The sequence below is a fragment of the Kogia breviceps genome, chromosome 17 (assembly GCF_026419965.1).
Source record: "Kogia breviceps isolate mKogBre1 chromosome 17, mKogBre1 haplotype 1, whole genome shotgun sequence".
NCBI lineage: Eukaryota > Metazoa > Chordata > Mammalia > Artiodactyla > Physeteridae > Kogia > Kogia breviceps.
Window position 1 is genome coordinate 60,262,969 of NC_081326.1, and position 21,725 is coordinate 60,284,693.

The window sequence follows — 21,725 nt, forward strand, 5'->3', positions numbered from 1 at the left end:
ATTCTGTAGCCCTTCCCTCACTAGTGAGCCTCGACTCCTAGAAGGCTGTCTCACCAACCATTCCATTTAGAGGCAAAAGATTTGTTTGCAGCCTCCCTCAGCACCTTGGCTCAACTGGGAACATCCTGGGTTTCTCCCCAGGACAAGGCCACTTCCCGTGGACCACTTCAAAACACCAGCTGTTTAGAATGGAGACCTGCTGTTTGCATGCAAATGAATTCCTTAGAGTGCTTCAGAGTTGTATATTCTTTTAAACCTGTAAACATTCCCTGTTCGTCTTGTTTTCTTGTTTGCTCGGCCCAACCTTTTCTGAGAAAAGTCCAAAAGTAAATTTCAACTCCGTGCCCTGCCTGAATTATACAATATTATAATTGAGTAAGGTCAGAATCGTTTGGGGTTTGCTATGTCTTTGAGTCTTTTAAAAATGGTGGTAAGTTAGAAGAGGCAATTGGGAGAGAAAGGTTTACAGAACATGGCATATTAAATTTGGGTTTTATTGAAGTGCAGTTGATGTACAATGTTATGTTAGTTTCAAGTGTACAATATAGTGATTCAACATTTCAATGTATTATGAAATGATTACCACAATAACCCTCTGTCGTCATACAAAATTATTACAGTATTATTGACTATATTCCTTATGCTGTGTGTTACGTCCCTGTGACTTATTTACTTTATACCTCTCAATCCCCTTCACCTGTTTTGTCCATCTCCTCATTCCCTTCCCCTCTGGCAACCACCTGTTTTATTTCTCTATGTTTCTGTTTGTTTTGTTTTGTTTTGTTTGTTCGTTGTTTTTTAGAATCCACATGTAAATGAAATCATACAGTATTTGTCTTTCTCTGACTAAGTTCACTTAGCATAATACCCTCTAGTTCCATGTTATTGCAAATGGCAAGATTTCATTTTTTATGGTAATATCCCATTGTATGTATATGTATGTATATATACAGGAAAGACTGTAGGCTCAGCATTGCCCAGTCTCTGATTTTTCAAAAGAAGCCCTAAATCTGTATTATGATGTGAGTTCTCCCTATTTTTAAAAGTTTGTGTATTCGTTTCCTATTGCTGCTCTAAGAAATTACTGCAAACATAGTGGTATTTATTATCCTACAGTTCTGGAGGTCAGAAGTTCTAAAATCAAGGTGTTGGCAGGGCTGCTTCCTTCCGGAGGCTAGAAGGGAAAATCCATTTCCTTGCCTTCTAAAGGCTGCTGCCTACATCCCTTGGTTCATGACCCCACATCGCATCCTCCTTCTGTTTCTGTCACCACCACATCCTTTGTCTCGATTCTGACCCTCCTGCCCCCCTTTGTAAGAACCCATGTGACGAAATTGGGGGCCACCTGGATAATCCAGGCAAATCTGACCACCTCAAGAGCTTTAACTCAATTACATCTGCAGAGTTCCTTTTCCCACCTAAGGCAGCATATCCACAGACTCTGGGAGACTATGACTCTGCCTACCTCACGTGGCAACGAGTTCAAGTTAGAAAAATAACGTATGGAATGAAGTGATACGAAGTTTGGCGTTTGTTTTGAAATCTCCTGCCCCCTGTCCCCCAAAAGGAAACCAGTTGGACAAAATACTCATGGTTCCATACTGTATCTAGGTACGCATGGTGCCTATATAATGCCTAGGATATAGGGGGGTGTTCAGTAGATTCTGGCTGAATGCCGAAGGACTGAAGTCATACCTCGGTGTCTCAGGCCCCCCAATAAACATCGTAAATAGGACCTAACCATTAATGCCATTGGAGCCCAGAGGCCTGTGATCACTGTACTCTCCCACAGGCATTCTTCACATACCCATGGCTCCAATTCCTTGCTCGCTTCACCAGGTATGAGCTGTCCATACTCAGCTTCTAGAAGTGAATGAAAGGCTGCTTCTAATCTGTGACACTCACAGATAGTTAAATTAGATTCCCCTCAGTCTGCTGGGGAAAAGCTATTTTATACTTTCATTAATTCCAAAGGGCTATTTCAATTACAGTTCCTGTCTGGTAAACAAGTTATCTTTGACTTACAGCCTTTACTTCTCTAATGCCCAGGAAATGTGCCCTCTAAAGGGCTGCTAATAGGCAGCAGAAATTTATAATTTTTTTAAAAGTTATCTTTTGAAAGACAGCTGACATCATCACTAAATCTAAAAGAGCAAGTTATTAAAAAAAATCTCTGCTTCATCATCCTTTGTTTTGTTTTCACTGTATCTGTGGGCTTCCTTATCTATTTTCTTACTTTACTTATCCTTTAAAGGAGAAAACCAACAGTTCGTCGAAGGAATAAGTCTCAAGGATGTAACATACAGCATAAGGAAGATAGTCAATAATATTGTAATAACTGTGCACAGTGACTGATGGTTACTAGATTTATTGTGGTGATAATTTCATGCTATATGCAAATGTGAAATCATTATGTAATAAACCTGAAATTAAGATTATATTGTACATCAACTATATTTCAATTTTAAAAAAGACTATCAAAGGCAAAAAAATGTAGGGAGTGTCAGCCTCAAAAACACATCAGCATTTTCTAAAGTCATGGCCTAGTCCGACAGCTATTCAATAATGTCAGACACCATTCCACTATTTACTGTATGAAAAAAATATCAACACGCTTGCTTTCAGTTGGACCTCTCAAAGTTTTATAACTAAACAAAAAGCAAAAAAGGATTCATTTCAGCTACAGCTCAAACTTTATGTGTCCAAGGACCAAGCAACAAATTCCAAAGTCCCCTTATCCTACTTTTGTTTAAATGCCTTCATAAAGCCTGCCTCAACTGGGAAGATTCTTTTTTTTTTTCCTCTGACCTCCTGAAAGCAAGGAGGCAATCTAGTATTAAGGTCATAAATCTTGTCAGACAGTTCTGGTCTGCAAGTCAACTCAGCTATTTACAGTATGATCTTGACCCAGTTTTCTCCATGCTTCAGTTTCCACATCTGTAAAATGGGGGTAATAAAAGTCCCTCTCCCATATGATTATTTGAAGGATGGAGTCAGATAGTACGTATACATAGTTTATAGCACAGTGCCTGGAAAATATTAAGTTCTCAAAAATCAGTGTTTCTCAACATTTGTTGTGCAGATCACCTGCTTTTGAATCAGCTGGGCTGCTAGTTATAAATTCAGATGTCTGCACCTTCTAAGATCCAATTCTTCAAAAGCACTGGGGGTGGCACCAGGAACCTACATTTACAGCAAAGCCTGGGGAATTTTTGTGCCCACTATTGTTTGAAAACACCAACGTGTCAATTACCATGTGCAGAGTCAAAATGTACAGAGCACTCATTTTCTACCCGTGATTTCCAAAGACCAGTGCCCTTGCATTCTCTGCCTCAGTATCACGAGGGGACTCCTTAAAAGGACAGATTCTAGAATCCCAAATCCATTGAATTGTAATATCTAGGGATTGACACTACAACTTCGTTGTAGTTGTCTGCAACTACAACTTCGTCTGGAGATTTTTTTTGCAACTTCGTCTGGAGATTCTGATGCACAGCTTGCTTTGGGATTCCCTGGCCCACATAACTCATTCTGGCACTGGATCATAGCCTTCTTTTTTTTTTAATATTATTTTTTTAATATTTATTTATTTGGCTGGGTTGGGCCTTAGTTGTGGCACTCGGGATCTTTTAGTTGTGGCATGTGAGATCTAGTTCCCTGACCAGGGATCGAACTCGGGCCCCCTGCACTGGGAGCGTGGAATCTTAGCCTCTGGACCACCAGGGAAGTCCCTTAGCCTTTTATTTTTTAACCATTGCATCAGTGTCTATGATAGTATGATAAATGTTGCTGACATGAGTTGACTTGAGTAAAGGTGTGTTGGCCCAAGTAAACCTCTAATCTATGAAAGGCTCTGCTCAGGGATTTTCCCTCTTAATTTCTTCCTAATGTGATATCCATGGACATTTGATTCCTGCAGAGAAGTTTTTCCAAACTCTAGTCATTAATGTGCCATTTTCATGATTTTTTTGCATTTACTTAATATGGGAATAAACGCTAGCTGCCCACCCAAAATCTGTTTTCTCCTTCTTTTTATTAAGAGAATTAGAATTACCAAAATTATTAGGAGTGACAATATTTCCAGTTAAAACACTCTACCTCCTAGCTTCAGCTTTCACATTCCTTCATATTCATACCCTTCTGACAATTCCAACACAGGCATGTCCTCCATCTCTACCCTCTTAGGATTGTCTAAATATCCAAGTTCATAGGCATTTGGTTGATCACACATCCAGGCACCTCCTACTCTAAAAAGAGGTCTCTTTCATGTCTGTGGGTGCACTCTTCGTAGGTATCAAACAGGAAACAATATAAATGTCATTTCCAGACAGAAAAGTAACTGAAAACATAGGGTGACGTGTGCTTTTCCTTCTCTCTAATAACGTTTTCTCCTTCAGCTTTCCCTTATGCAACGAACAATCTCTTTGTGGTCAACACGCTCCTTTCAGGAGTAAAAGAATCATGAGGAAAATTCCAAGGGCATTTGAACATTCTACAAAAGCTCAGCAGAATTAAATGAGACACTGTTAGGAATGCAGTTTCAAATGCAGTACCACGTCAGAGTTGAAATCTCTCCAAAGGTAGACATTTTCTGGATGACCTCGAATCTCCCGGGAGAATTTTTAATGATAGGTTTCATATAAAATTACCCTCATACTAATTAAATCTGAGATCTAACTTCAAATTTATAAAACTGCTAATGTAGTACACTAACTATTAAGAACCTAAAAAGAATGTTGTTTTCTGAAAAGAAATGTCATTCTTGTCATTTTTTTCTGCTTTCAGAACTCATTCATTCATTCAAGAAGTATTTATTTACCACAAATTGAGTGCTAGGAACTCTGCTCCCTGTCTCAGGCCACTTAATGGAGGTTAGACGAGGCAGCAAAGAGAGTGAATCGGCAACGAATATAAAAAAGTTAACTTGGCCAGTGTTGTAAAGAGACAAAATAGGCTAATATGGTTGCAATACGCTACAAACTATAGCTGAAATTTTCATGCTCTCCAGTGACAGTTCAATGTGCTAACTCTGCAGAGAGTTTTGAAATCGAAAGTTTTGCCTTCACGTTATTAGTCATCTCTTAGTGCAACTTGGCTTCTCCCTGCTCTTTTCCTCTGGTTTCTAACCGGTGCCTCGCGCGGGTCTAATTTAAGGAAATAACAGTATGTACTTCACAGGATAACGGAGAATCAAATGAGGTAACATTTGAAAAGCAGGAAGTATTAGAAGCATTATATAGAGTGTCAATAGGAGTATGTGTTGTAGAAGTGCACACTGTTACTAATGATGCTTCCTGGAAGCCCTGCAGTTTTTGTTGCCCTTACAGGGCTCATCACATATGAAGTGATGCCCCCTGTCATATCAGCACATCCTTAACATGTCTGATCCTGGCTACCCCTGTGCTAATCATAGATCTCAACTGAACATGACAACAACACTTTTGATTCTCTGGAATGAACTGTCTTTGAGGTGTTATACAGTCCTCCCTAGGTATCTGTTGGGGATTGGTTCCTTAACCCTGTGGATACCAAGATCCTTATATAAAAGGATCCTTATATTAAGTCTCTTATATAAAGTGGCAATACAGTCAGCCCTCCATATCCACTGATGCAGAACACACAGACTGTACTTCCCTAAAGAAAGCATCTTCAGGGCTTCCCTGGTGGTGCAGTGGTTGAGAATCCGCCTGCCGATGCAGGGGACGCGGGTTCGTGCCCCGGTCCGGGAGGATCTCACATGCCGCGGAGCGGCTGGGCCCGTGAGCCATGGCGTCCGGAGCCTGTGCTCCGCAATGGGAGAGGCCACAACAGTGAGAGGCCCGCGTACCGCAAAAAAAAAAAAAAAATAGAAAGCATCTTCAGAAGTGGTTAACACACAAAACGTACACCGTAACGCATCCGACACTCAGCATCATGGATTCTCAGACACTTGTCTCCTGGATTTTCCTTGGCCCTTGGATCATCAGTAAGTTCTGAAAATTAGCCCCATTCCCTCAACTCCACAAGAACATCCTTCTTGTCTTTTCCTCTTGCGTTTCCAAAATTTACATCTTCCTATGTGCTTTTCATTTACCAGACACTGTTAGATTTAGTCTAACAGTGTCTGGTAAATGAAACTATTATAACTTCATCTTTGACCCCCTAGAGAATTGGTGACTTTTTTCATTAGAGTTACTTTTCTCTCCCATCCATCTTAAGAACTGAGGATCAAAGGCTGACATGCTATTCTAGATAAGATTTGCCAGAGACGCGTAACTCCGGGACCTCCTCGCTCACTGTCAGGAAAGAATGTCTAAGAATAACTCCGGCTTTAAACTCAGTGTGGGGAGTGTAAGGTTTGGGACTGAAAACATATTAACCATGACAACGCAGTGGGCTGTAGATGGACTGCAGCTGGTATCAACAATGGCCCTGTTTTATGAGTCTGTAAAGGCACTCATTCTGGTCTCTTCCCTTGCCTCATACTCACCTCGCCTCCAACAGATTTGGGGGTCCTTTCCAGCCTCATCCCCCTGAGTGTCCTACACAGTCCAGTCTGCACCCTTTTCTCTCCCACCCCTGTAAAAACTCTTTCATCTTCACTGTGTGCAAAGGGGTGTGAGTTAGGTTAAAGGAAGTGATTTCCGTAATATGCAAGCATTTGGTCTCAGTGGATGCAAAGAGCCATTCTCATTAAATTAAATTGAACATGAGATCGTTCAGTTGAAATGATGATGGTGAAACATGTAAAAAGAAGAATATAGACTCTACTTGAGTTTAATTTTACTACTTTCTCATTACGAGAATATTCGGGGTCAATCTCTTCCCACTGCTTCTATTATAACAGTCACTAATGATCCACAGTTAACACCATTCGTGAGAAAAGCTAAGTCATCTATCAGCATAAATTTTTTTTTAAGAGTGAAAAAAGTCTGAAAGCTTTGCTAGAAAGCTGCTCAGACGAAAATGATAAATGAACAGTCCTATGTCAAACTAAGAAGCCGAACAATTTTAAAAAATCCATTCACACCCTTAGTACTGGCCATCGCAACTGAATGAGGTAGTAAGTATTCATTCACGGGACAGATATTTTTGAGCACATGCTATATGCAAGCCCTGGGCCAGGAGCTGGGCGTGTTGCGAGAGGCAGAACCAGACCCCCCAGATGGAGCTTATAGGCTGGAAGAGGAGACAGATGTTACAGAAATCATCAAACAAACAATAAATATCCAATTTTAAACTGTGGTGGCTGCTGCCACTTGTCATGAGGCTTATATCACAGTTCCACTGAGTCAAGTCTACTTTCTCCTATTCCGGAAGCTTTGCTATTCTTAGTTCCAAAATGCCCTGTGCATTGAATGCCATTCAAGGCAAGTGCTAACATGGTCAGTGAATTCGATGTGCACACCTGGAATAACAGATGCGTGGAGGTTGCTACCTTTCCATAAATATTTCTGCAAACAGCGGATTCCTTTGCAAAGGATCCTTCACCCACACCCTGTTCTCATGGTCTTTTGTTTTTGTTTTTGCCAATGTTTATACAGCTGTTAAAAAGAAAAAGGGGGGGGAAACAGCTTTTGGGACTCAGAGAAAAAAAAAAAAAAAAAAAAAAACCCAACCAAAACAGATACTCTTCTCTTGCTTTGATTTTCTATTGTCTCAGACTTTAAAATATCAGTTCCAGAGAGTTTTGATTCACAGGGTGGGTAATTAAGAAAATGGTGAGGTCAGTAAAGTTTAATTATGGCATCAGGAGTGATATTCAAGCTATTGAACAACCAGCACAGCCCCACCCATGGAAATTGGAGCCAAGAGGAAGGAATCGCTAGATGCTGAGGGCGCACATCTGCAGAAGAGCAGGCCTGGGAGGCAGCCCCACCCTCTCACGCCGTGCCTTCCATAACGTTCCAGCACCCTTCAGTCTCATGTCTGATTCCATTATTTCAAGGTCTTCCATCCAGTCACATCTTTATTGAGCACATCTGGTATCACTGTATCCCAGTAACTGGATAGTGACAGAAGTAGGCAGAAGTAGTCCCTGCCCTCATGAAACTTAGAGTCTGTGGTGGTGACAGACAAAAAAGCACAGAATCACACAAATGATTCCAAACTGTGATAATAAACAAAGCAGGTGATGAGATAAGGGAGCAGGGAGAAAGACTTAATTTAAATAAACTCATTCTTATAAAGATCCTTAGAGCTTAAAGGGTTAGTCTTGTATGAGGTATCTGCATCTTAAGAAACCAAATCATTAAGCCAAAGAAATGAATTGCTAATGATGGAGTTTCAGCCATAAAATGGCATAATGAGAACATTATTTGGGGAGATGGCACGGTGGACAGGGCTTTTTCCTAATCCCATAAATCACCTCATCGAGGAAGGCATCTGGGGAGTCTATTTTTAAAGCTGGCTCGAATTCACAGATACAAAAAGTCCTTGTCTTGAAGAAGGGAAATAGTGAACTGCTCAAGGATAAGATCAGGCAGGAAGAGAGGAAGGCCTTTCACTGTTTACTTTACCCAATTCTCTATTGTTTGAGTTTTTGATGAGCCTTTATTACTTTTGTCAATTACAAAGTGGGAGGGGTTGTCTCTTCTAAAAAGCTGATGCCTTCATGTATAAACCTCAAATGATTTTGATATTTCTGAATCATTTCAAACTTTGAAGTTTGTGCTACTTTGTTAACAGCAGCTGTAGAAAAGTAATACAACATCTGGGGGCGGGGGGTGAGGGGCATCCATCTGCCCCCCACAAGGGGTGTGATGGATTATTATAAGCATGTGTGATTTGCACATACCTGTTTCATAGCCAGGGTTCTTGCTAAATTGGCATTTTTACAGAACGGCGGTTTTTGGAAGTACCAGTGGAAAAATGAGTATCCTTCACAACAGAACCACAAGGAAAGAACCCAGTTAGTGAGTTTGCTAATTAATCACCATTTTGACTGGTAAGCTCTTACTGAGGACGTAAGTCATCATCATACAAAGCAAGAGTTTGGGAGCGCCACCATCGGTGATCACCATTTGCTGATCTCTGCAGACTGGAAACGATCCACTGTTCTGAGCCACACGCGGCAGCGGCAGGACACAGCCCTGGCCAGGGATGAGCCCGTGCTTTCTAGCCCATCTTGCAGCTTCAAAGGCTTAAGATCTGCAGAGGCTTAATGTCCTAAAAAGGTTGTGGATTTACTTATTTACATGTAATTCAAAATAAAACCAAGATTTCATTTTAAAACAGAACACACATTGTATGCTAAAATTAAAAGGATATCTCGGTAGATTTTCCAGTTGCAAAATTCTTCATTAATTCCTCAAAGATAAATCTTTCTCTTTTGTTAAGGGAGGCTACTTTGTTGATGCTTATAACTGCCCACTGGGTAAACCATTTGCCACCAGTCCAACGCTATCCAGCTTTCACTGCATCCCCTTCTACTCCTATTAGCTTTACTGGGTTTTCAAAGTCCTGCTTAATCTGGTCTCATGTCATCCCTCCAGGGGAGAGTGTTCCTGATTCTCAATGGGAACTCAGGGTTTATCTGGCCATTTCTTTTTTCATTCATATCCCCAAACCCCATGGTAATTTATTCTCACCTTTGCACGTTTGCTCATAACAGCGCCCCCTGTCTGTAACGCTCTCCCCTACTTTACCCACTGTCTAATGTCCATGTGTTCCTCCAAAAACCTTCTCCAACTTGTCATTAGCTTCAGTATCACTTTGTATACATTTACTCTATGCCAAGCACCCAACTGCATACCGTGGATACAGCAGTAAAGACGAACAAAGTCCCTACTCCCAGGAGCTTAGTGTTCAGTGAGGGAGGAAAGAATAAAAGAAAAGATAAGCCAACAAGTAAATCAAATTGTGATAGGTACGTATTAGTATCCTATGTCTGCTGTAACAAATGAGCACAAACTGGGTGACTTAATACAACAGAAATTCATTCTCTTACAGTTCTGGAGGCTAAAAGTCCGAAATTATTGATACGAGGCTAAAGTCAAAGTGTCCACACATTGGCAATTGCTTCAGAGGCTCTAGGGAATTCTTTCTTTGCTTTTCTAGCATCTAGAGCTGCATTCTTTGCATTTCTTGGCTCAGGGGCCCCTTCCTCCATCTTCAAAGCCAAAGGCATAGCATCTTCTCTCTTTGACTTCTTCTCTCCACTTCCATTGCATCACTTTCCCTCTTCTATGTGAAGCCTCCCCCTACCTTCCTCTTATAAAGACATTTGTGATTACTGGTAGGGTCCACCAGGATAATCTAGGATTACCTCGTCATCACATGATCCTTAACTTGATTACATAATCAAAGACCCTTTTTCCATAGAAGATAACATTCACTGGTTCTAGGGCTTAGGACCTGGTTATATTTTGAGCCTATTACTGAAGCTATCACAGGGGTTAGGTAGCTAACAAACAAGGTGGGAAGAAGGGGTCCTTCCTCTAAATAAGGTGGCCTGGGAAGGTGCATGCCATGAGGAGACTTTAAATCAAGACTTAAAGAATAAGAACAAGACTTGGTTCTTGCTCCTTTATCAGTGCCCATTTCAAAATATAAATGCACATTAAAAGTTAATCAAAATTCTATGTAATAGTCAGTTGTGTAATTGTGTGATTTCTAGCTCATGAGAATCTAGCTACTACCTCTGAAAATAGTAAAGTGGACAAAATGACACTATGTGCACATGCAGATTTTTTCTGTATGTTTCTGAAGCTAATTGCTGGATGATACTTTTGCTAAAAACCCTAATTTTATATTTATTTATGCCTCATTTCAAAACACTTTTGAAGAATTAAATACCGTTTTGACAAAGATAAAAGCTTTGCTAAGAATATAGGCCATTGGTCAATTCACTAAACATTCAGACTGGCCACTCAACTGTCAGGAAAATGCACTTCCATTCATTTGTTACAAATTGATGGATATTAGTCAATTGGGCCCTATATTAAATCTATAATTTAAATAATCATGAAGGGTTGGTGGTTATTTTGCAAATGTCAAAGACGTGGTTTTACTTGTAAAGAATAGAAGATTGGTAAGAATTGTTTTTTATAATAGATCCTTCTTTTTCAACACTTTTTTTGTCATAGTAAAAAGTAATAGCTATTGAAGAAGATCTCTCGGGTGCTGATAATGTTCTTTTTCTTGATCTGGATGCAAGTTGCATGGGTATGTTCAGTTTGTTAAAATTCATCAAGTTGTAGGGCTTCCCTGGTGGTGCAGTGGTTGAGAATCTGCCTGCTAATTCAGGGGACACGGGTTTGAGCCCTGGTCTGGGAGGATCCCACATGCCGCGGAGCAACTAGGCCCATGAGCCACAACTACTGAGCCTGCGCGTCTGGAGCCTGTGCTCCGCCACAAGAGAGGCCGCAATAGTGAGAGGCCCGTGCACCACGATGAAGAGTGGCCCCCACTTGCCACAACTAGAGAAAGCCCTCGCACAGAAACAAAGACCCAACACAGCAGGAATAAATTAATAAACTCCTACCTCCAACATCTTCTTTAAAAAAAAAAACGTTCATCAAGTTGTACTAATAACATATGCACATACATGCATGTATTATACTTATTAAAGTTAAAAAATAGCAATTTATGTATTTCAGAAAATATAGTGAAGCAACTATATTGAAGTACATAAAAACCACCATTACCTCCTCAAAATTTTAATTGGAATGTTTCAATTCACCTATTCTTTATTCAGCTGTTGATCTGTCTTGATGTGGTAGATTAAAGATGGATACAAATCCATCAAGAAATGGAGTCTATTTCCCTTTCCTAGGCTGGCCCTGTGGCTAATTTTGACTAACAGGATGCAGCACAAGTGATGCTGCTGTAGCTTCTGAGATTGGGTTTTGAAAGATCTGCAATTTCTGCTTCTGTACACTTGGAACTCCTGGGATCCAACTGCCATGCTTCAAGAAGTCCAAGCCCTACAAAGAAGGCACACAGAAGACCAAGGTGCTCCAGTTGACAACCCCAGCCAAGCTCCCAGCTCACAACGAGTATCAGTGGACAGCCATTTGTGTGTGCCATTTTGGATGGGGCAGCTCAGTCAAGCCCCCAGACTGCAGCTCCAGCCAATAGCACACGCAGCAGAAGTACTTTCCAGATAAATCCAGTCAGCCCACAGAATTGCGAGAGATAATAAAATGGTTGTTGTTTTGAAGCCACTACCCCAATTTAAAAACGCATTTAATTGTTGTAGATATTACTTAGCAATAGACAGCTGAAATTCTTTACCTGTCAATTATTGTATCTATCAATTTATTATTTAATTGACCTACAGACTGTCTTGGTCAGCACGGTGTAGTGTCTCTACAGCCAGATTGCATGGTTTCGTAGTCCAGTTTCAGGCTGGCCATGAAATGGGGGAAAACTGGGAAAACTGGGCTTGGACATGGGGAAATGGATGGGTCATCGCTGCAGGATGGGGAGTGAAGGAAGCAGAGGCATAAGTCACAGAGCAGGGCTGTCAAGGTTAATCTGACTGGTGGACAGAACAAGAGCCCGACACAGCTGTGCACAGCCTGAGAAAAGGGGACTGGTTACACTAAAGCTGGAAGGAAAAGCCAATAGTACAGAGAGAAGGAAAATCATGCCAGCACGTCCGCACACTCAAGTGGGTAAAAGAGCCTGATGCCAAAGGGACCCAGACAAAGGAGAAGAGGCATGGCAGACAAGCTGCTTCCCTGTGGGGTTACATCAGGACCGGCTGTCTCCTAGCACTGCTGGGAATACAGCTGGGTCAGGCCAGCTGGGCACTCTCACTCTGGGGTATAATTCCACATCTCAGCAAAGAACGGGGCCAGCTCTGGCTGTCACCATCAGACTGGTCTCAAGGGGTAGGGGGTGGCCACATCGGGGGAGGGGGTTCATTACCTACCTAAGGATGGTGAATGTCGATGTTAGAATTTAGATTTCACTAGTCTCATGAGGATGAAAATATCTGAGATCCTGAGACAGCTTACTTGGATGAGACAATGTGAAATTACCTTAAAAAAAAAACCTTAAAATTGTAAATGTGTTTCCAAAAATACTACTCAGACATTCTGTACCTCATACTGAGCCTGACCCCATCTCTAATCCCACTGAGAGCCTCACCACATCCTTCGTGCTAAAAAAAAAAAAAAAAAAGATCCTTAATTTTAAAGCCCTTTACAAAATCAAAAATACACAGTAATGTGTATCACAGACAACTCTGTCCACTTGCTGTGTCTCACCCCATCCACGACTCATACTGTGAGCCCTGCCTGGGGACACAGTGGGAGCTCAGGAGCAACAGCTAAGCACGTAACTGGTTAAGAAACCACAGTGGGTTTGAATTTTTATTTATTTATCTTTATTTTTAAATTTTACTGGAGTATAGTTGATTTACAATATTATGTCAGTTTCAGGTGCACAGCAACGTGACTCAGTCATACATGCACGAATATTCATTCTTTTTTAGATTCTTTTCTCATATAGGTTTTATAACCAACAAGGACCTACTGTAGAGCACAGGGAACCCTACTCAATATTCTGTGATAACCTATATGAAATCACAGTGTTTTTACGTTTTGAAGCTGCCACGTCAAAACAGCCTCCTCGGGCTTCCCTGGTGGCGCAGTGGTTGAGAATCCGCCTGCCGATGCAGGAGACACGGGTTCGTGCCCTGGTCCGGGAGGATCCCACATGCCGCGGAGCAACTAAGCCCGTGAGCCATGGCCGCCAGGCCTGTGCGTCCGGAGCCTGTGCTCCACAACGGGAGAGGCCACAACAGTGAGAGGCCCGCGTACCACAAAAAAAAAAAAAAAAAAAAAAAAAAAAAACAGCCTCCTCAACAAGAACTGCTTTGGCTGCATGTTAATGATACAGGGAGCCTCTGTTTCATCATCTTGATGTGTCTGTGAGATGTGTCTGCCAGCCTACACGTGTTTTCCACTCGGTTCAATCATCCCAGGCTCGGCATTACAATCCCTCAGACAGTCACAAATATATGGCTGTCTAGAGCAATCAAGGTGACAGCCAGATGAGGCTCCTGGAGTCTGGAGACTGTGTTTTCCACGCTGGGTCTTTTTTTTTTTTTTTTTCCGATACGCGGGCCTCTCACTGCCGTGGCCTCTCCCATTGCGGAGCACAGGCTCCGGACGCGCAGGCTCAGCGGCCATGGCTCACGGGCCCAGCCGCTCCGCGGCACGTGGGATCCTCCCGGACCGGGGCACGAACCCGTGACCCCTGCATCAGCAGGCGGACTCTCAACCACTGCGCCACCAGGGAAGCCCACGCTGGGTCTTTAAATTGGAGGCAAATAAAGATTTCCTTGCATTCCATTTAGTGTGCTTTCACGGAAAGTATGAAAGCAGGTGTTTTGTTTGTTTTGTTGACTTTATGAAGTTTTCTAAAGCGGAGGCTTTCGTACTTTAAAATCTGCAAATCACAGTCACGAAGACATTTTAAATCGCAAGCCAGTTCGCCTGCGTGCAAACGGAAGCAACAGTTTCACGAAGTGATATTTTTACTGTGTGGACGGTAAATTGTTTATGTCAGTTTTATATGTCTGGCTAGGCTATGGAGTGAAGTTGTTGATTAAACAATCTAGGTGTTGCGGCAAAAGTATTTTTTAGATGTGGTCAATATTTAAGTCAGAGTAAGTTTGAATAAAGCAGATTATCCTCCATAATGTGGGTAGGGCTCATCCAATGAGTTGAAGACCTTAGGAGAAAACACTGAGGTCCCCCAGAGGGGAAAGAGTACTGTCTCCAGACTTCCTTTGGACTCACGATTGCAACTGCAAATCCTACCACAACTCCCAGTCTGTCTCTCTGTCTATCTGCCTCTGTATACATCTTATTCCTTCTGTTTCTTTGGAGAACCCTGACTAATACAACATATAAAACACATGCTGATATTTTCTATTTCATTCCAATTAATTAAAAGAAAAATACTGCCTGCAACCCACTCTAATTAAAGTCATGACTTTTTGAAAAGAGCTTTATTATCATGTGATTTACATACCACAACATTCTCCCATTGAGAGTATACAATTTCATGATTCTTAATATATTTTTAGAGTTCTGTGGCCAGCCATCACCATAACCTAATTTTAGAATATGTTCATCATCTCCAAAAGAAGCCCTGGACTCTTGAGTATTCATTCTCTAGTTATCACTTGTTTTTTATCCTAAAGCAGTGTTTCTCAAAGCATGATTTGGAACCAGCATCAGCATTATCTGTGAACTTGTCAACAGTGCAAATTCTTGGACCCCCATCCAGACCTACTGAATCAGAAACTCTTGGGGTGGGGCCCACCCACCTGTGTCTCAGCAAACATTCTAGATGATTCTCATGCAAATAAACATTTGGGAACCACAGTCCTGGAGGCCAGGACCGGAAGACCATGTGCTCTCGAGTGTTCTCTGTGCTCCCAGGATGAGACAGGGCAACGGTTGAGTCTCCCAGAAGTTCTGTGGGATTCAAGTTTCATTCAGGGATCACCTCAAATGTTCAGACCTAAAATTCAGTTCAGTAATCAATTCACTCATCCCTTGATTAGGGATGAGTGAATTGATTGAGCGCGTAGTGAATTGTCAGAGCTCTTCCTAACAGAATAGAAAGTTTGAGTCAAGTCCTCATCTCCCCAGGGTGGATTCTAACCCGGGTGCTGAAGAGGGGGCTGCAGCCCTTCTCGGCAGGATGAAGAGAGTCATCAGGTCAAGACTTTGGGTGAAAGGACCCCCTACTCCCCCCAAGGTTCCATGTCCAAGTGTCTGAGAGTGACAGCTGGCTTTGGTCCAGACACGCTGGTTACAAAAAAGGAAAAATGACAAATACGGGACCAAATAAAGAGGGGGTGTAGAGAGTGAGGCTGCAGAGGTCTCACAGAACCCAAAGACCAGGAGGGAACGTGAGGCAGGTTCCCCGAGAAATGGAAAGGCAGATGAAGTGGAAGCAGTTTCTTCCTCTTCAGGTGTCACCCCTGCTTCTTCGTCTGTGTGTTTAGCTGTCATTGCAGATGAGCATCCTCTGCTTTCTCATGGCTCAGGTGCTCTCAGGTCCTGAGTCTCAGCCACCTGTCAGTTAGGCTTCCACACCCAGCAGCTCACTCTTGCGGTCTCCCAAAGTATCAGTTCTTCTTTTCTCGTGTGGTCATGTCATCAGCCACTGATAAGCCTAAGGATAGGGAGCCTGTGACTTCTGTGTCCCGTATTCATACATCCAACTATTCCACCAATAGAAACATCAGATCTAAAGACTGAACTATAGTAACCATTCTCAGGTGAGACAGATAGAAATCAGGATTCAAAGCCAGGCAACTGTCTCCAGTAAGACGTGCTTCCTTATTCAAGCCATTGCTAGTCCAGAGACTATCAATGCATGTAGTGGGTATATCATAAGTTGTTACTGAAGGAATGAAAGTGCTTGAAATCTCACAAGGAGGGGCCTCTTGAATCCCAGAGTAGAGGTCTGTGTGCCGCGTTTTAGTCTCTACTTTCCCATGACAAGCATGGGATCCTGGATTGGTAAAGAACCTCCCCACACTTACGATCCTTCATGTGTGAGGAATGTAGAGCGGGCAATGGACACAATTCCCTGCCCCTCTGTATTCATTTGAATCGTCAGTGCTGACTCAGCAGTTCCCTTTCTCCGCAGCGTGGAGGAGCAGGAAAAGATGGGCTGAGTCCTCTGCTGCAGAAGAGCGCAAAGACGTCCACTGCTCTCAGGAGCCTTATGTGCTCCTCCCGTCTTTCATAACTCACTCTGGAAAAAGATGTTACTTCCTCCAGCTCCCACAAAGACTGCCAACCTCCCAGGAAATAGCCGCAAGACTAACAGATGGAAATATGTGGCTTCTAGTGACCTTACCACGTCTGCTTGTGCTTCTTTAGAAATGTCCCTTCAAACGAAAGTAATATACATTTACAAGACAATCCACGACACACACCTTTGGCTAGGGCTTGTTAAGCAGACATGCTGAGTTCAACTCTTTTCTACCTAGTGCGTATTAGTGATCCCTGCTTAGTAAACACCCCGTAGATGTGTGTGGCTGACGGTGATGAAGACGGTATAATGTGTCAAAACTGAGAGTTATAAAAGGGAACCCTCTGCAAAAATTATCTCACATTTGTTAAAACAAAGTCCAGATTAGGACAGGACTAAAGAAGCAGACGTACAGAATGGACTTGAGGACATGGGGAGGGGGAAGGCTAAGCTGGGACGAAGCGAGAGAGTGGCATGGACATATGTACACTACCAAATGTAAAACAGATAGCTACTGGGAAGCAGCCGCATAGCACAAGGAGATCAGCTCAGTGTTCTGTGTCCACCTAGAGGGGTGGGATAGGGAGGGTGGGAAGGAGACACAAGAGGGAGAGGATATGGGGGGAATATATGTATATGTATAGCTGACTCACTTTGTTATACAGCAGAAACTAACACACCATTGTAAAGCAATTATACTACAATAAAGATGTTAAAATAAATAGATAGATAAATAAATAGATAGATAAATAAATAAATAATTTTTTTTTAAAGTCCAGATTAGGTAAAACCCCTGTAAAACACTAGCATGAATTTGCACTGTAACCCCCATGAGCTGTATACGGACTTATGCCTTAGGGGAGAGGGTTTAATCCATGGTTTGTGGTATCAGCCTATGTACTCTTTCAGAGAATTAGGAAAAGGCGCCCTCTTCTGGAAAGAAGCAACCCTGCAGGTACACCATTTAGCTACAGACTGTCATTATGCTGAAAATAAAGGGCCCTTTCTTCTGGTGGGGTCAGGTTCCGGCTACCACCCAACGCAGGAGGCTTGGCAAGTGGAATGTCAGTTGGATTTTGCCCTGTTACTCCCCACTGCTGGGTACCTTTGTGGAGTGCACGAACTGTACAAACTTACAGAGCAGCCTTAGTGAATATCATCAACTGTGTAAATACAAACAGAACAGACGAGGGTTTTCCAGCACTTTAAACAAGCATCTCAAAGCAACAACTATTATTCCCCTAAAAGTTTACACTGAGACATATATATTCCAGTTCAAAACATTACACTGCTTTTGGATTTTTCTCACTTGCTCTTTAGTTAAAGAGAAGAAGACCCAATTTGGGTTTTCAATAAGAAATAAACAATAAGAAGTCTGAATAGGAAGGTCTTGTTATTACATCTGGTAACCAAAAGTGGATAAAACTTCCACTGGAATGTACAGTGGAAGGTCACTGCCCACTCAGGTCCAATTTTCAATAAGTTGTCTTTAAAAGAAAATTAAGCAAATTGGGCATTTTTCTGTGTCTCACAAAACCAGGTGGTGGTGAGAATTCAAGATGACAATGTACAGAAAAGTGCTTTTAAATTCTAAAGACCTACAGAAATGTCAGTTACTTTAATCTGCGAACTAGCCAGTGTCAAGCTTAACAAGAAACCATGAGTAGCATTCCTGTTCAAGTTAGGGAAAAGAAAATATCAGAATGCTTTCTATCCTCACTATTATATAACACTGCTAAGAAAGTACGATCAATCCAGCAAAAGAAATAAAATAGGGTCATAAAAAAAAATGGAAGACAGAGGTAAAATGATCATATTTGGGGGTTGAAATGACTGTATAATTGGAAAACCTAGGAGAAGCAATGGGCAAACTTATAAGTAACAGAAGCATACAAGTTGGCTAGGTACAACATTAATATAGAGAAATCATAGACTTCATATATACAGTCTGTAAAAGTGAAAACTGAACAGATCCTATGTATAATAGCTAAAAGTAAATAGAAATAAGTACAAATCAATGTAAAGAAAATTTTAAAACAATAGAATGGAGGGATTCAAAGAAAATCTAAACCAATACTCAGTTCTTGAAAGGGACTATGCATCATTATAAAGATGTTACTCTTCCCCTATATTAATCTGTAAGTTTAAAGCAAGCTCAATGAACCCATAATTTACATTTTCATCCTGGCAGTGGGGGACTAGATATCTTGAAACACTTAAAACACCTAAAAATGCTGGATAAAATCTAACACACATCCTTTAAAACGAACACCTCAAAATCTCAGGTGCAAGAAAAAAGGAGGGAACTGCAAAGCAATGGGTTGATGCTATGGCCAAGCTGGCACAGAGAGGCTGGGGTAGACTGAAGGAGAGGTTACTGGTTTCCAAAACCAAAACCAGGTTTCAGCACTCCTTGGGAATAGCGGGTTGCTGCCCAACGCCATGGCAGGCCATGCCTGCAAGGTGGGGAGTTGTAACTGTTGTCCATGCATAAATCTCAACCCTTGAAGGGCTTCACAGTTAGTGAAAGAATAGACAGAAAAAAATGTTCTTGACAACACCCTGTGATTTGAATGGGATAGAAGGCCTCCTTTGATCATTTATAACCACAGGCTATGGCCCATGAAGGTCTGGGCTCAGCATTTACACTGCCCACATGGTCCAGGAAACCCCAAGCTGAGAAATTATCCACAATGTTGACCTGAGCCACTGAAACTCTGGCTGCACCTGGCAGATCCTTCAAGATCAAGCTGTTCTGTAGGGACACAACTTTGACCCAGGCACATAGCAGTCCCACAATTAAACCCCCATGGAGATAAGTTTACAGTCCCAAATTTCACAACACATGATAAAAATCTTCCATGAGAATGAGTTAACAGACACATCATATAGGCTTATTAGAACACTAAGAACTTATGCTATAAGCTTAATTGTGTCTCCTCTAGTCCCCAAAATCGTAGTCCAAGTCCTAACCCCTAGGACCTAAGAATGTGACTGTATTTGGAGATGCAGTCTTTGGAGAAGTAGTTAAGTTAAATGAGATCATAAGGGGGGCGCTTAATCCAACATGACAGTTGTTCTTGTAAAAAGAGGAGTTTAGGAGACAGACACAGAGGGAGGACCATGTGAAGACACAGAAAGAAGACGGCCCGTGAAGAAGACACAGGGAGAAGATGACCATCTACAAGCCAAGGAGAGAGGCTTCAGGAGAAAGAAATCAACACTGTCAACACCTTGATCTCACATTTGTAGCCTCTAGAAGTGTGAGAAAATAAATTAATAATAGCTTGCATTTGTACGGAGCTCTACAGTTTACAAAGAGCTTTCACATGCATCATTATTGCCTTTTTCAGGGTTGCATGCAGGAGTTCAGAGAAACTATCAGTGGTTTGCCCGAGACGAAGGAGCTTGTGAGAGCACAGTGAGGGTCAGAACTGGGTCTTTGGGGCTTGGTGTCCACTGTTTATCCATGCCATCACAGCAGGTACTTTCTTCTATAAACTTAATGCTTAATGGAAGCAGTGTAGTAAAGTGAAAAACCATTTACCTTTCTTTGCCTCAGTTTCCTCATCTATAAAATAAGGCAGTTGGAACAAATTTAAGAGAGGTGCCTTGTCCAAAGTCAAATAATTAGCTTCTGTAGCATGGCTGAGTTTGTAATCAATTTTCTCAACTCCTTAACGAGTTCAATCCATTTGCCCTGAACTATAAGCCAGCAACAGTGCAAGGCACTCTGGGTGCCATACAAAATTAGGCACGATTCCTTCTTTGACATACTATGTCTCCCAGAACGTGCTGGTAGAAATGTTTGTGCACAACTGTCTTCTAAGGCCAGAATGGCATGCCCTTTTGTACCTCCAACCTGCCATCTCCTGAAAAAACAAAGAACAGACAACACAGCACTGCCTTGAAATGTCACCAATGTCCTTGCGGTCAGTGCCCCATGGCCATGCCTGAAGGTCTTAAATCTACTGTTACTCAACAGCAAGGCTGGAAGTCAGTCAGCTTCCCTTTGGTAATAAAAGCTATTACCTGACTTTAAACATTTCAACTTTCCTCCCTACTTCACAGCTCACAGAGCACCCCTCTGATGCAGAAGGATTTTTTTTAAAATTTATTTATTAATTTATTTTTGCTGTGTTGGGTCTTCGTTTCTGTGCGAGGGCGGGGGCCACTCTTCATCGCGGTGCGCAGGCCTCTCACTATCACGGCCTGTCTTGTTGCGGAGCACAGGCTCCAGACGCGCAGTCTTGTTGCGGAGCACAGGCTCCAGACGCGCAGTCTCAGTAGTTGTGGCTCACGGGCCAGTTGCTCCGCGGCATGTGGGATCTTCCCAGACCAGGGCTTGAACCCGTGTCCCCTGCATTGGCAGGCGGACCTCAACCACTGCACCACCAGGGAAGCCCCTAGGATTTTTTATTTAAGAAGGGATATAAGACATGTTTTTCCACCTCTTGATGGCTTATTACTTCCTATAAGCTAAGAGATGGTGATTCTGCAGCACAGCTTTGCTAATCGCTCACGCCTGTTAAGATGCTAGTGCACTGGGTGTCTCGCCGCCCTCCTCCCAACTCCATCTCATGGCTCGTCTGGCATTAGCACTGCCAGAGCCTGGGTTAACACGTGCGCCATGCAACTCATTAGTTGCACGTTAGTATCAGAGCCAGGAATCAATACGATGGAGCCAACAATGTGTTGGAACTTGGGTCAGAGTCTCAGCTGAGGACTCCTCAAATGCAGAGGCCAGCAGCCTGGCGTTGGCTCCACAGCCCACACGGAGCACATCGTGCTCCCAGGAGCCATTGGGGAGGACGGCAAACATGGGGCCTCATTAAAAATTGAGGGGAGGAAAAAAAATCCCTTTGCAGGACCCGTGAGACTTCATGGTTATTGATTTGCCCTTCCACTCACATGAAGAATTTATAAGGATTATCACCTAAATAAGAGTGCTGAACAGTCAAGTGCTATTTTCATAGTTCCAGGAATCAAATGCCATGCATCAAGGATCCAAG

At 42.3% G+C, this 21,725-nt stretch overlaps 2 protein-coding genes across 7 annotated transcripts in view; one reads left to right on the forward strand and one right to left on the reverse strand.

The window, feature by feature from the left end:
• MTBP (MDM2 binding protein) overlaps window positions 1-21,725 on the forward strand; it is a 237,345-nt gene that overhangs the window by 134,375 nt on the left and 81,245 nt on the right. For 2 of the 6 annotated variants that reach the window (XR_010837361.1, XR_010837363.1), the window contains one exon: window positions 8,820-9,208. The exons of 3 other annotated variants lie outside the window; for them this stretch is intronic. The gene's annotated coding sequence lies outside the window, so the exon portion shown is untranslated. Of the gene's footprint in view, window positions 1-8,819; window positions 9,209-16,605; window positions 16,794-21,725 lie in introns of those variants that run through there. One more of the 6 variants, XR_010837357.1, reaches the window with a different exon arrangement.
• Window positions 1-21,725, reverse strand: part of SNTB1 (syntrophin beta 1) — a 214,522-nt gene that overhangs the window by 38,533 nt on the left and 154,264 nt on the right. The window lies entirely within an intron of this gene.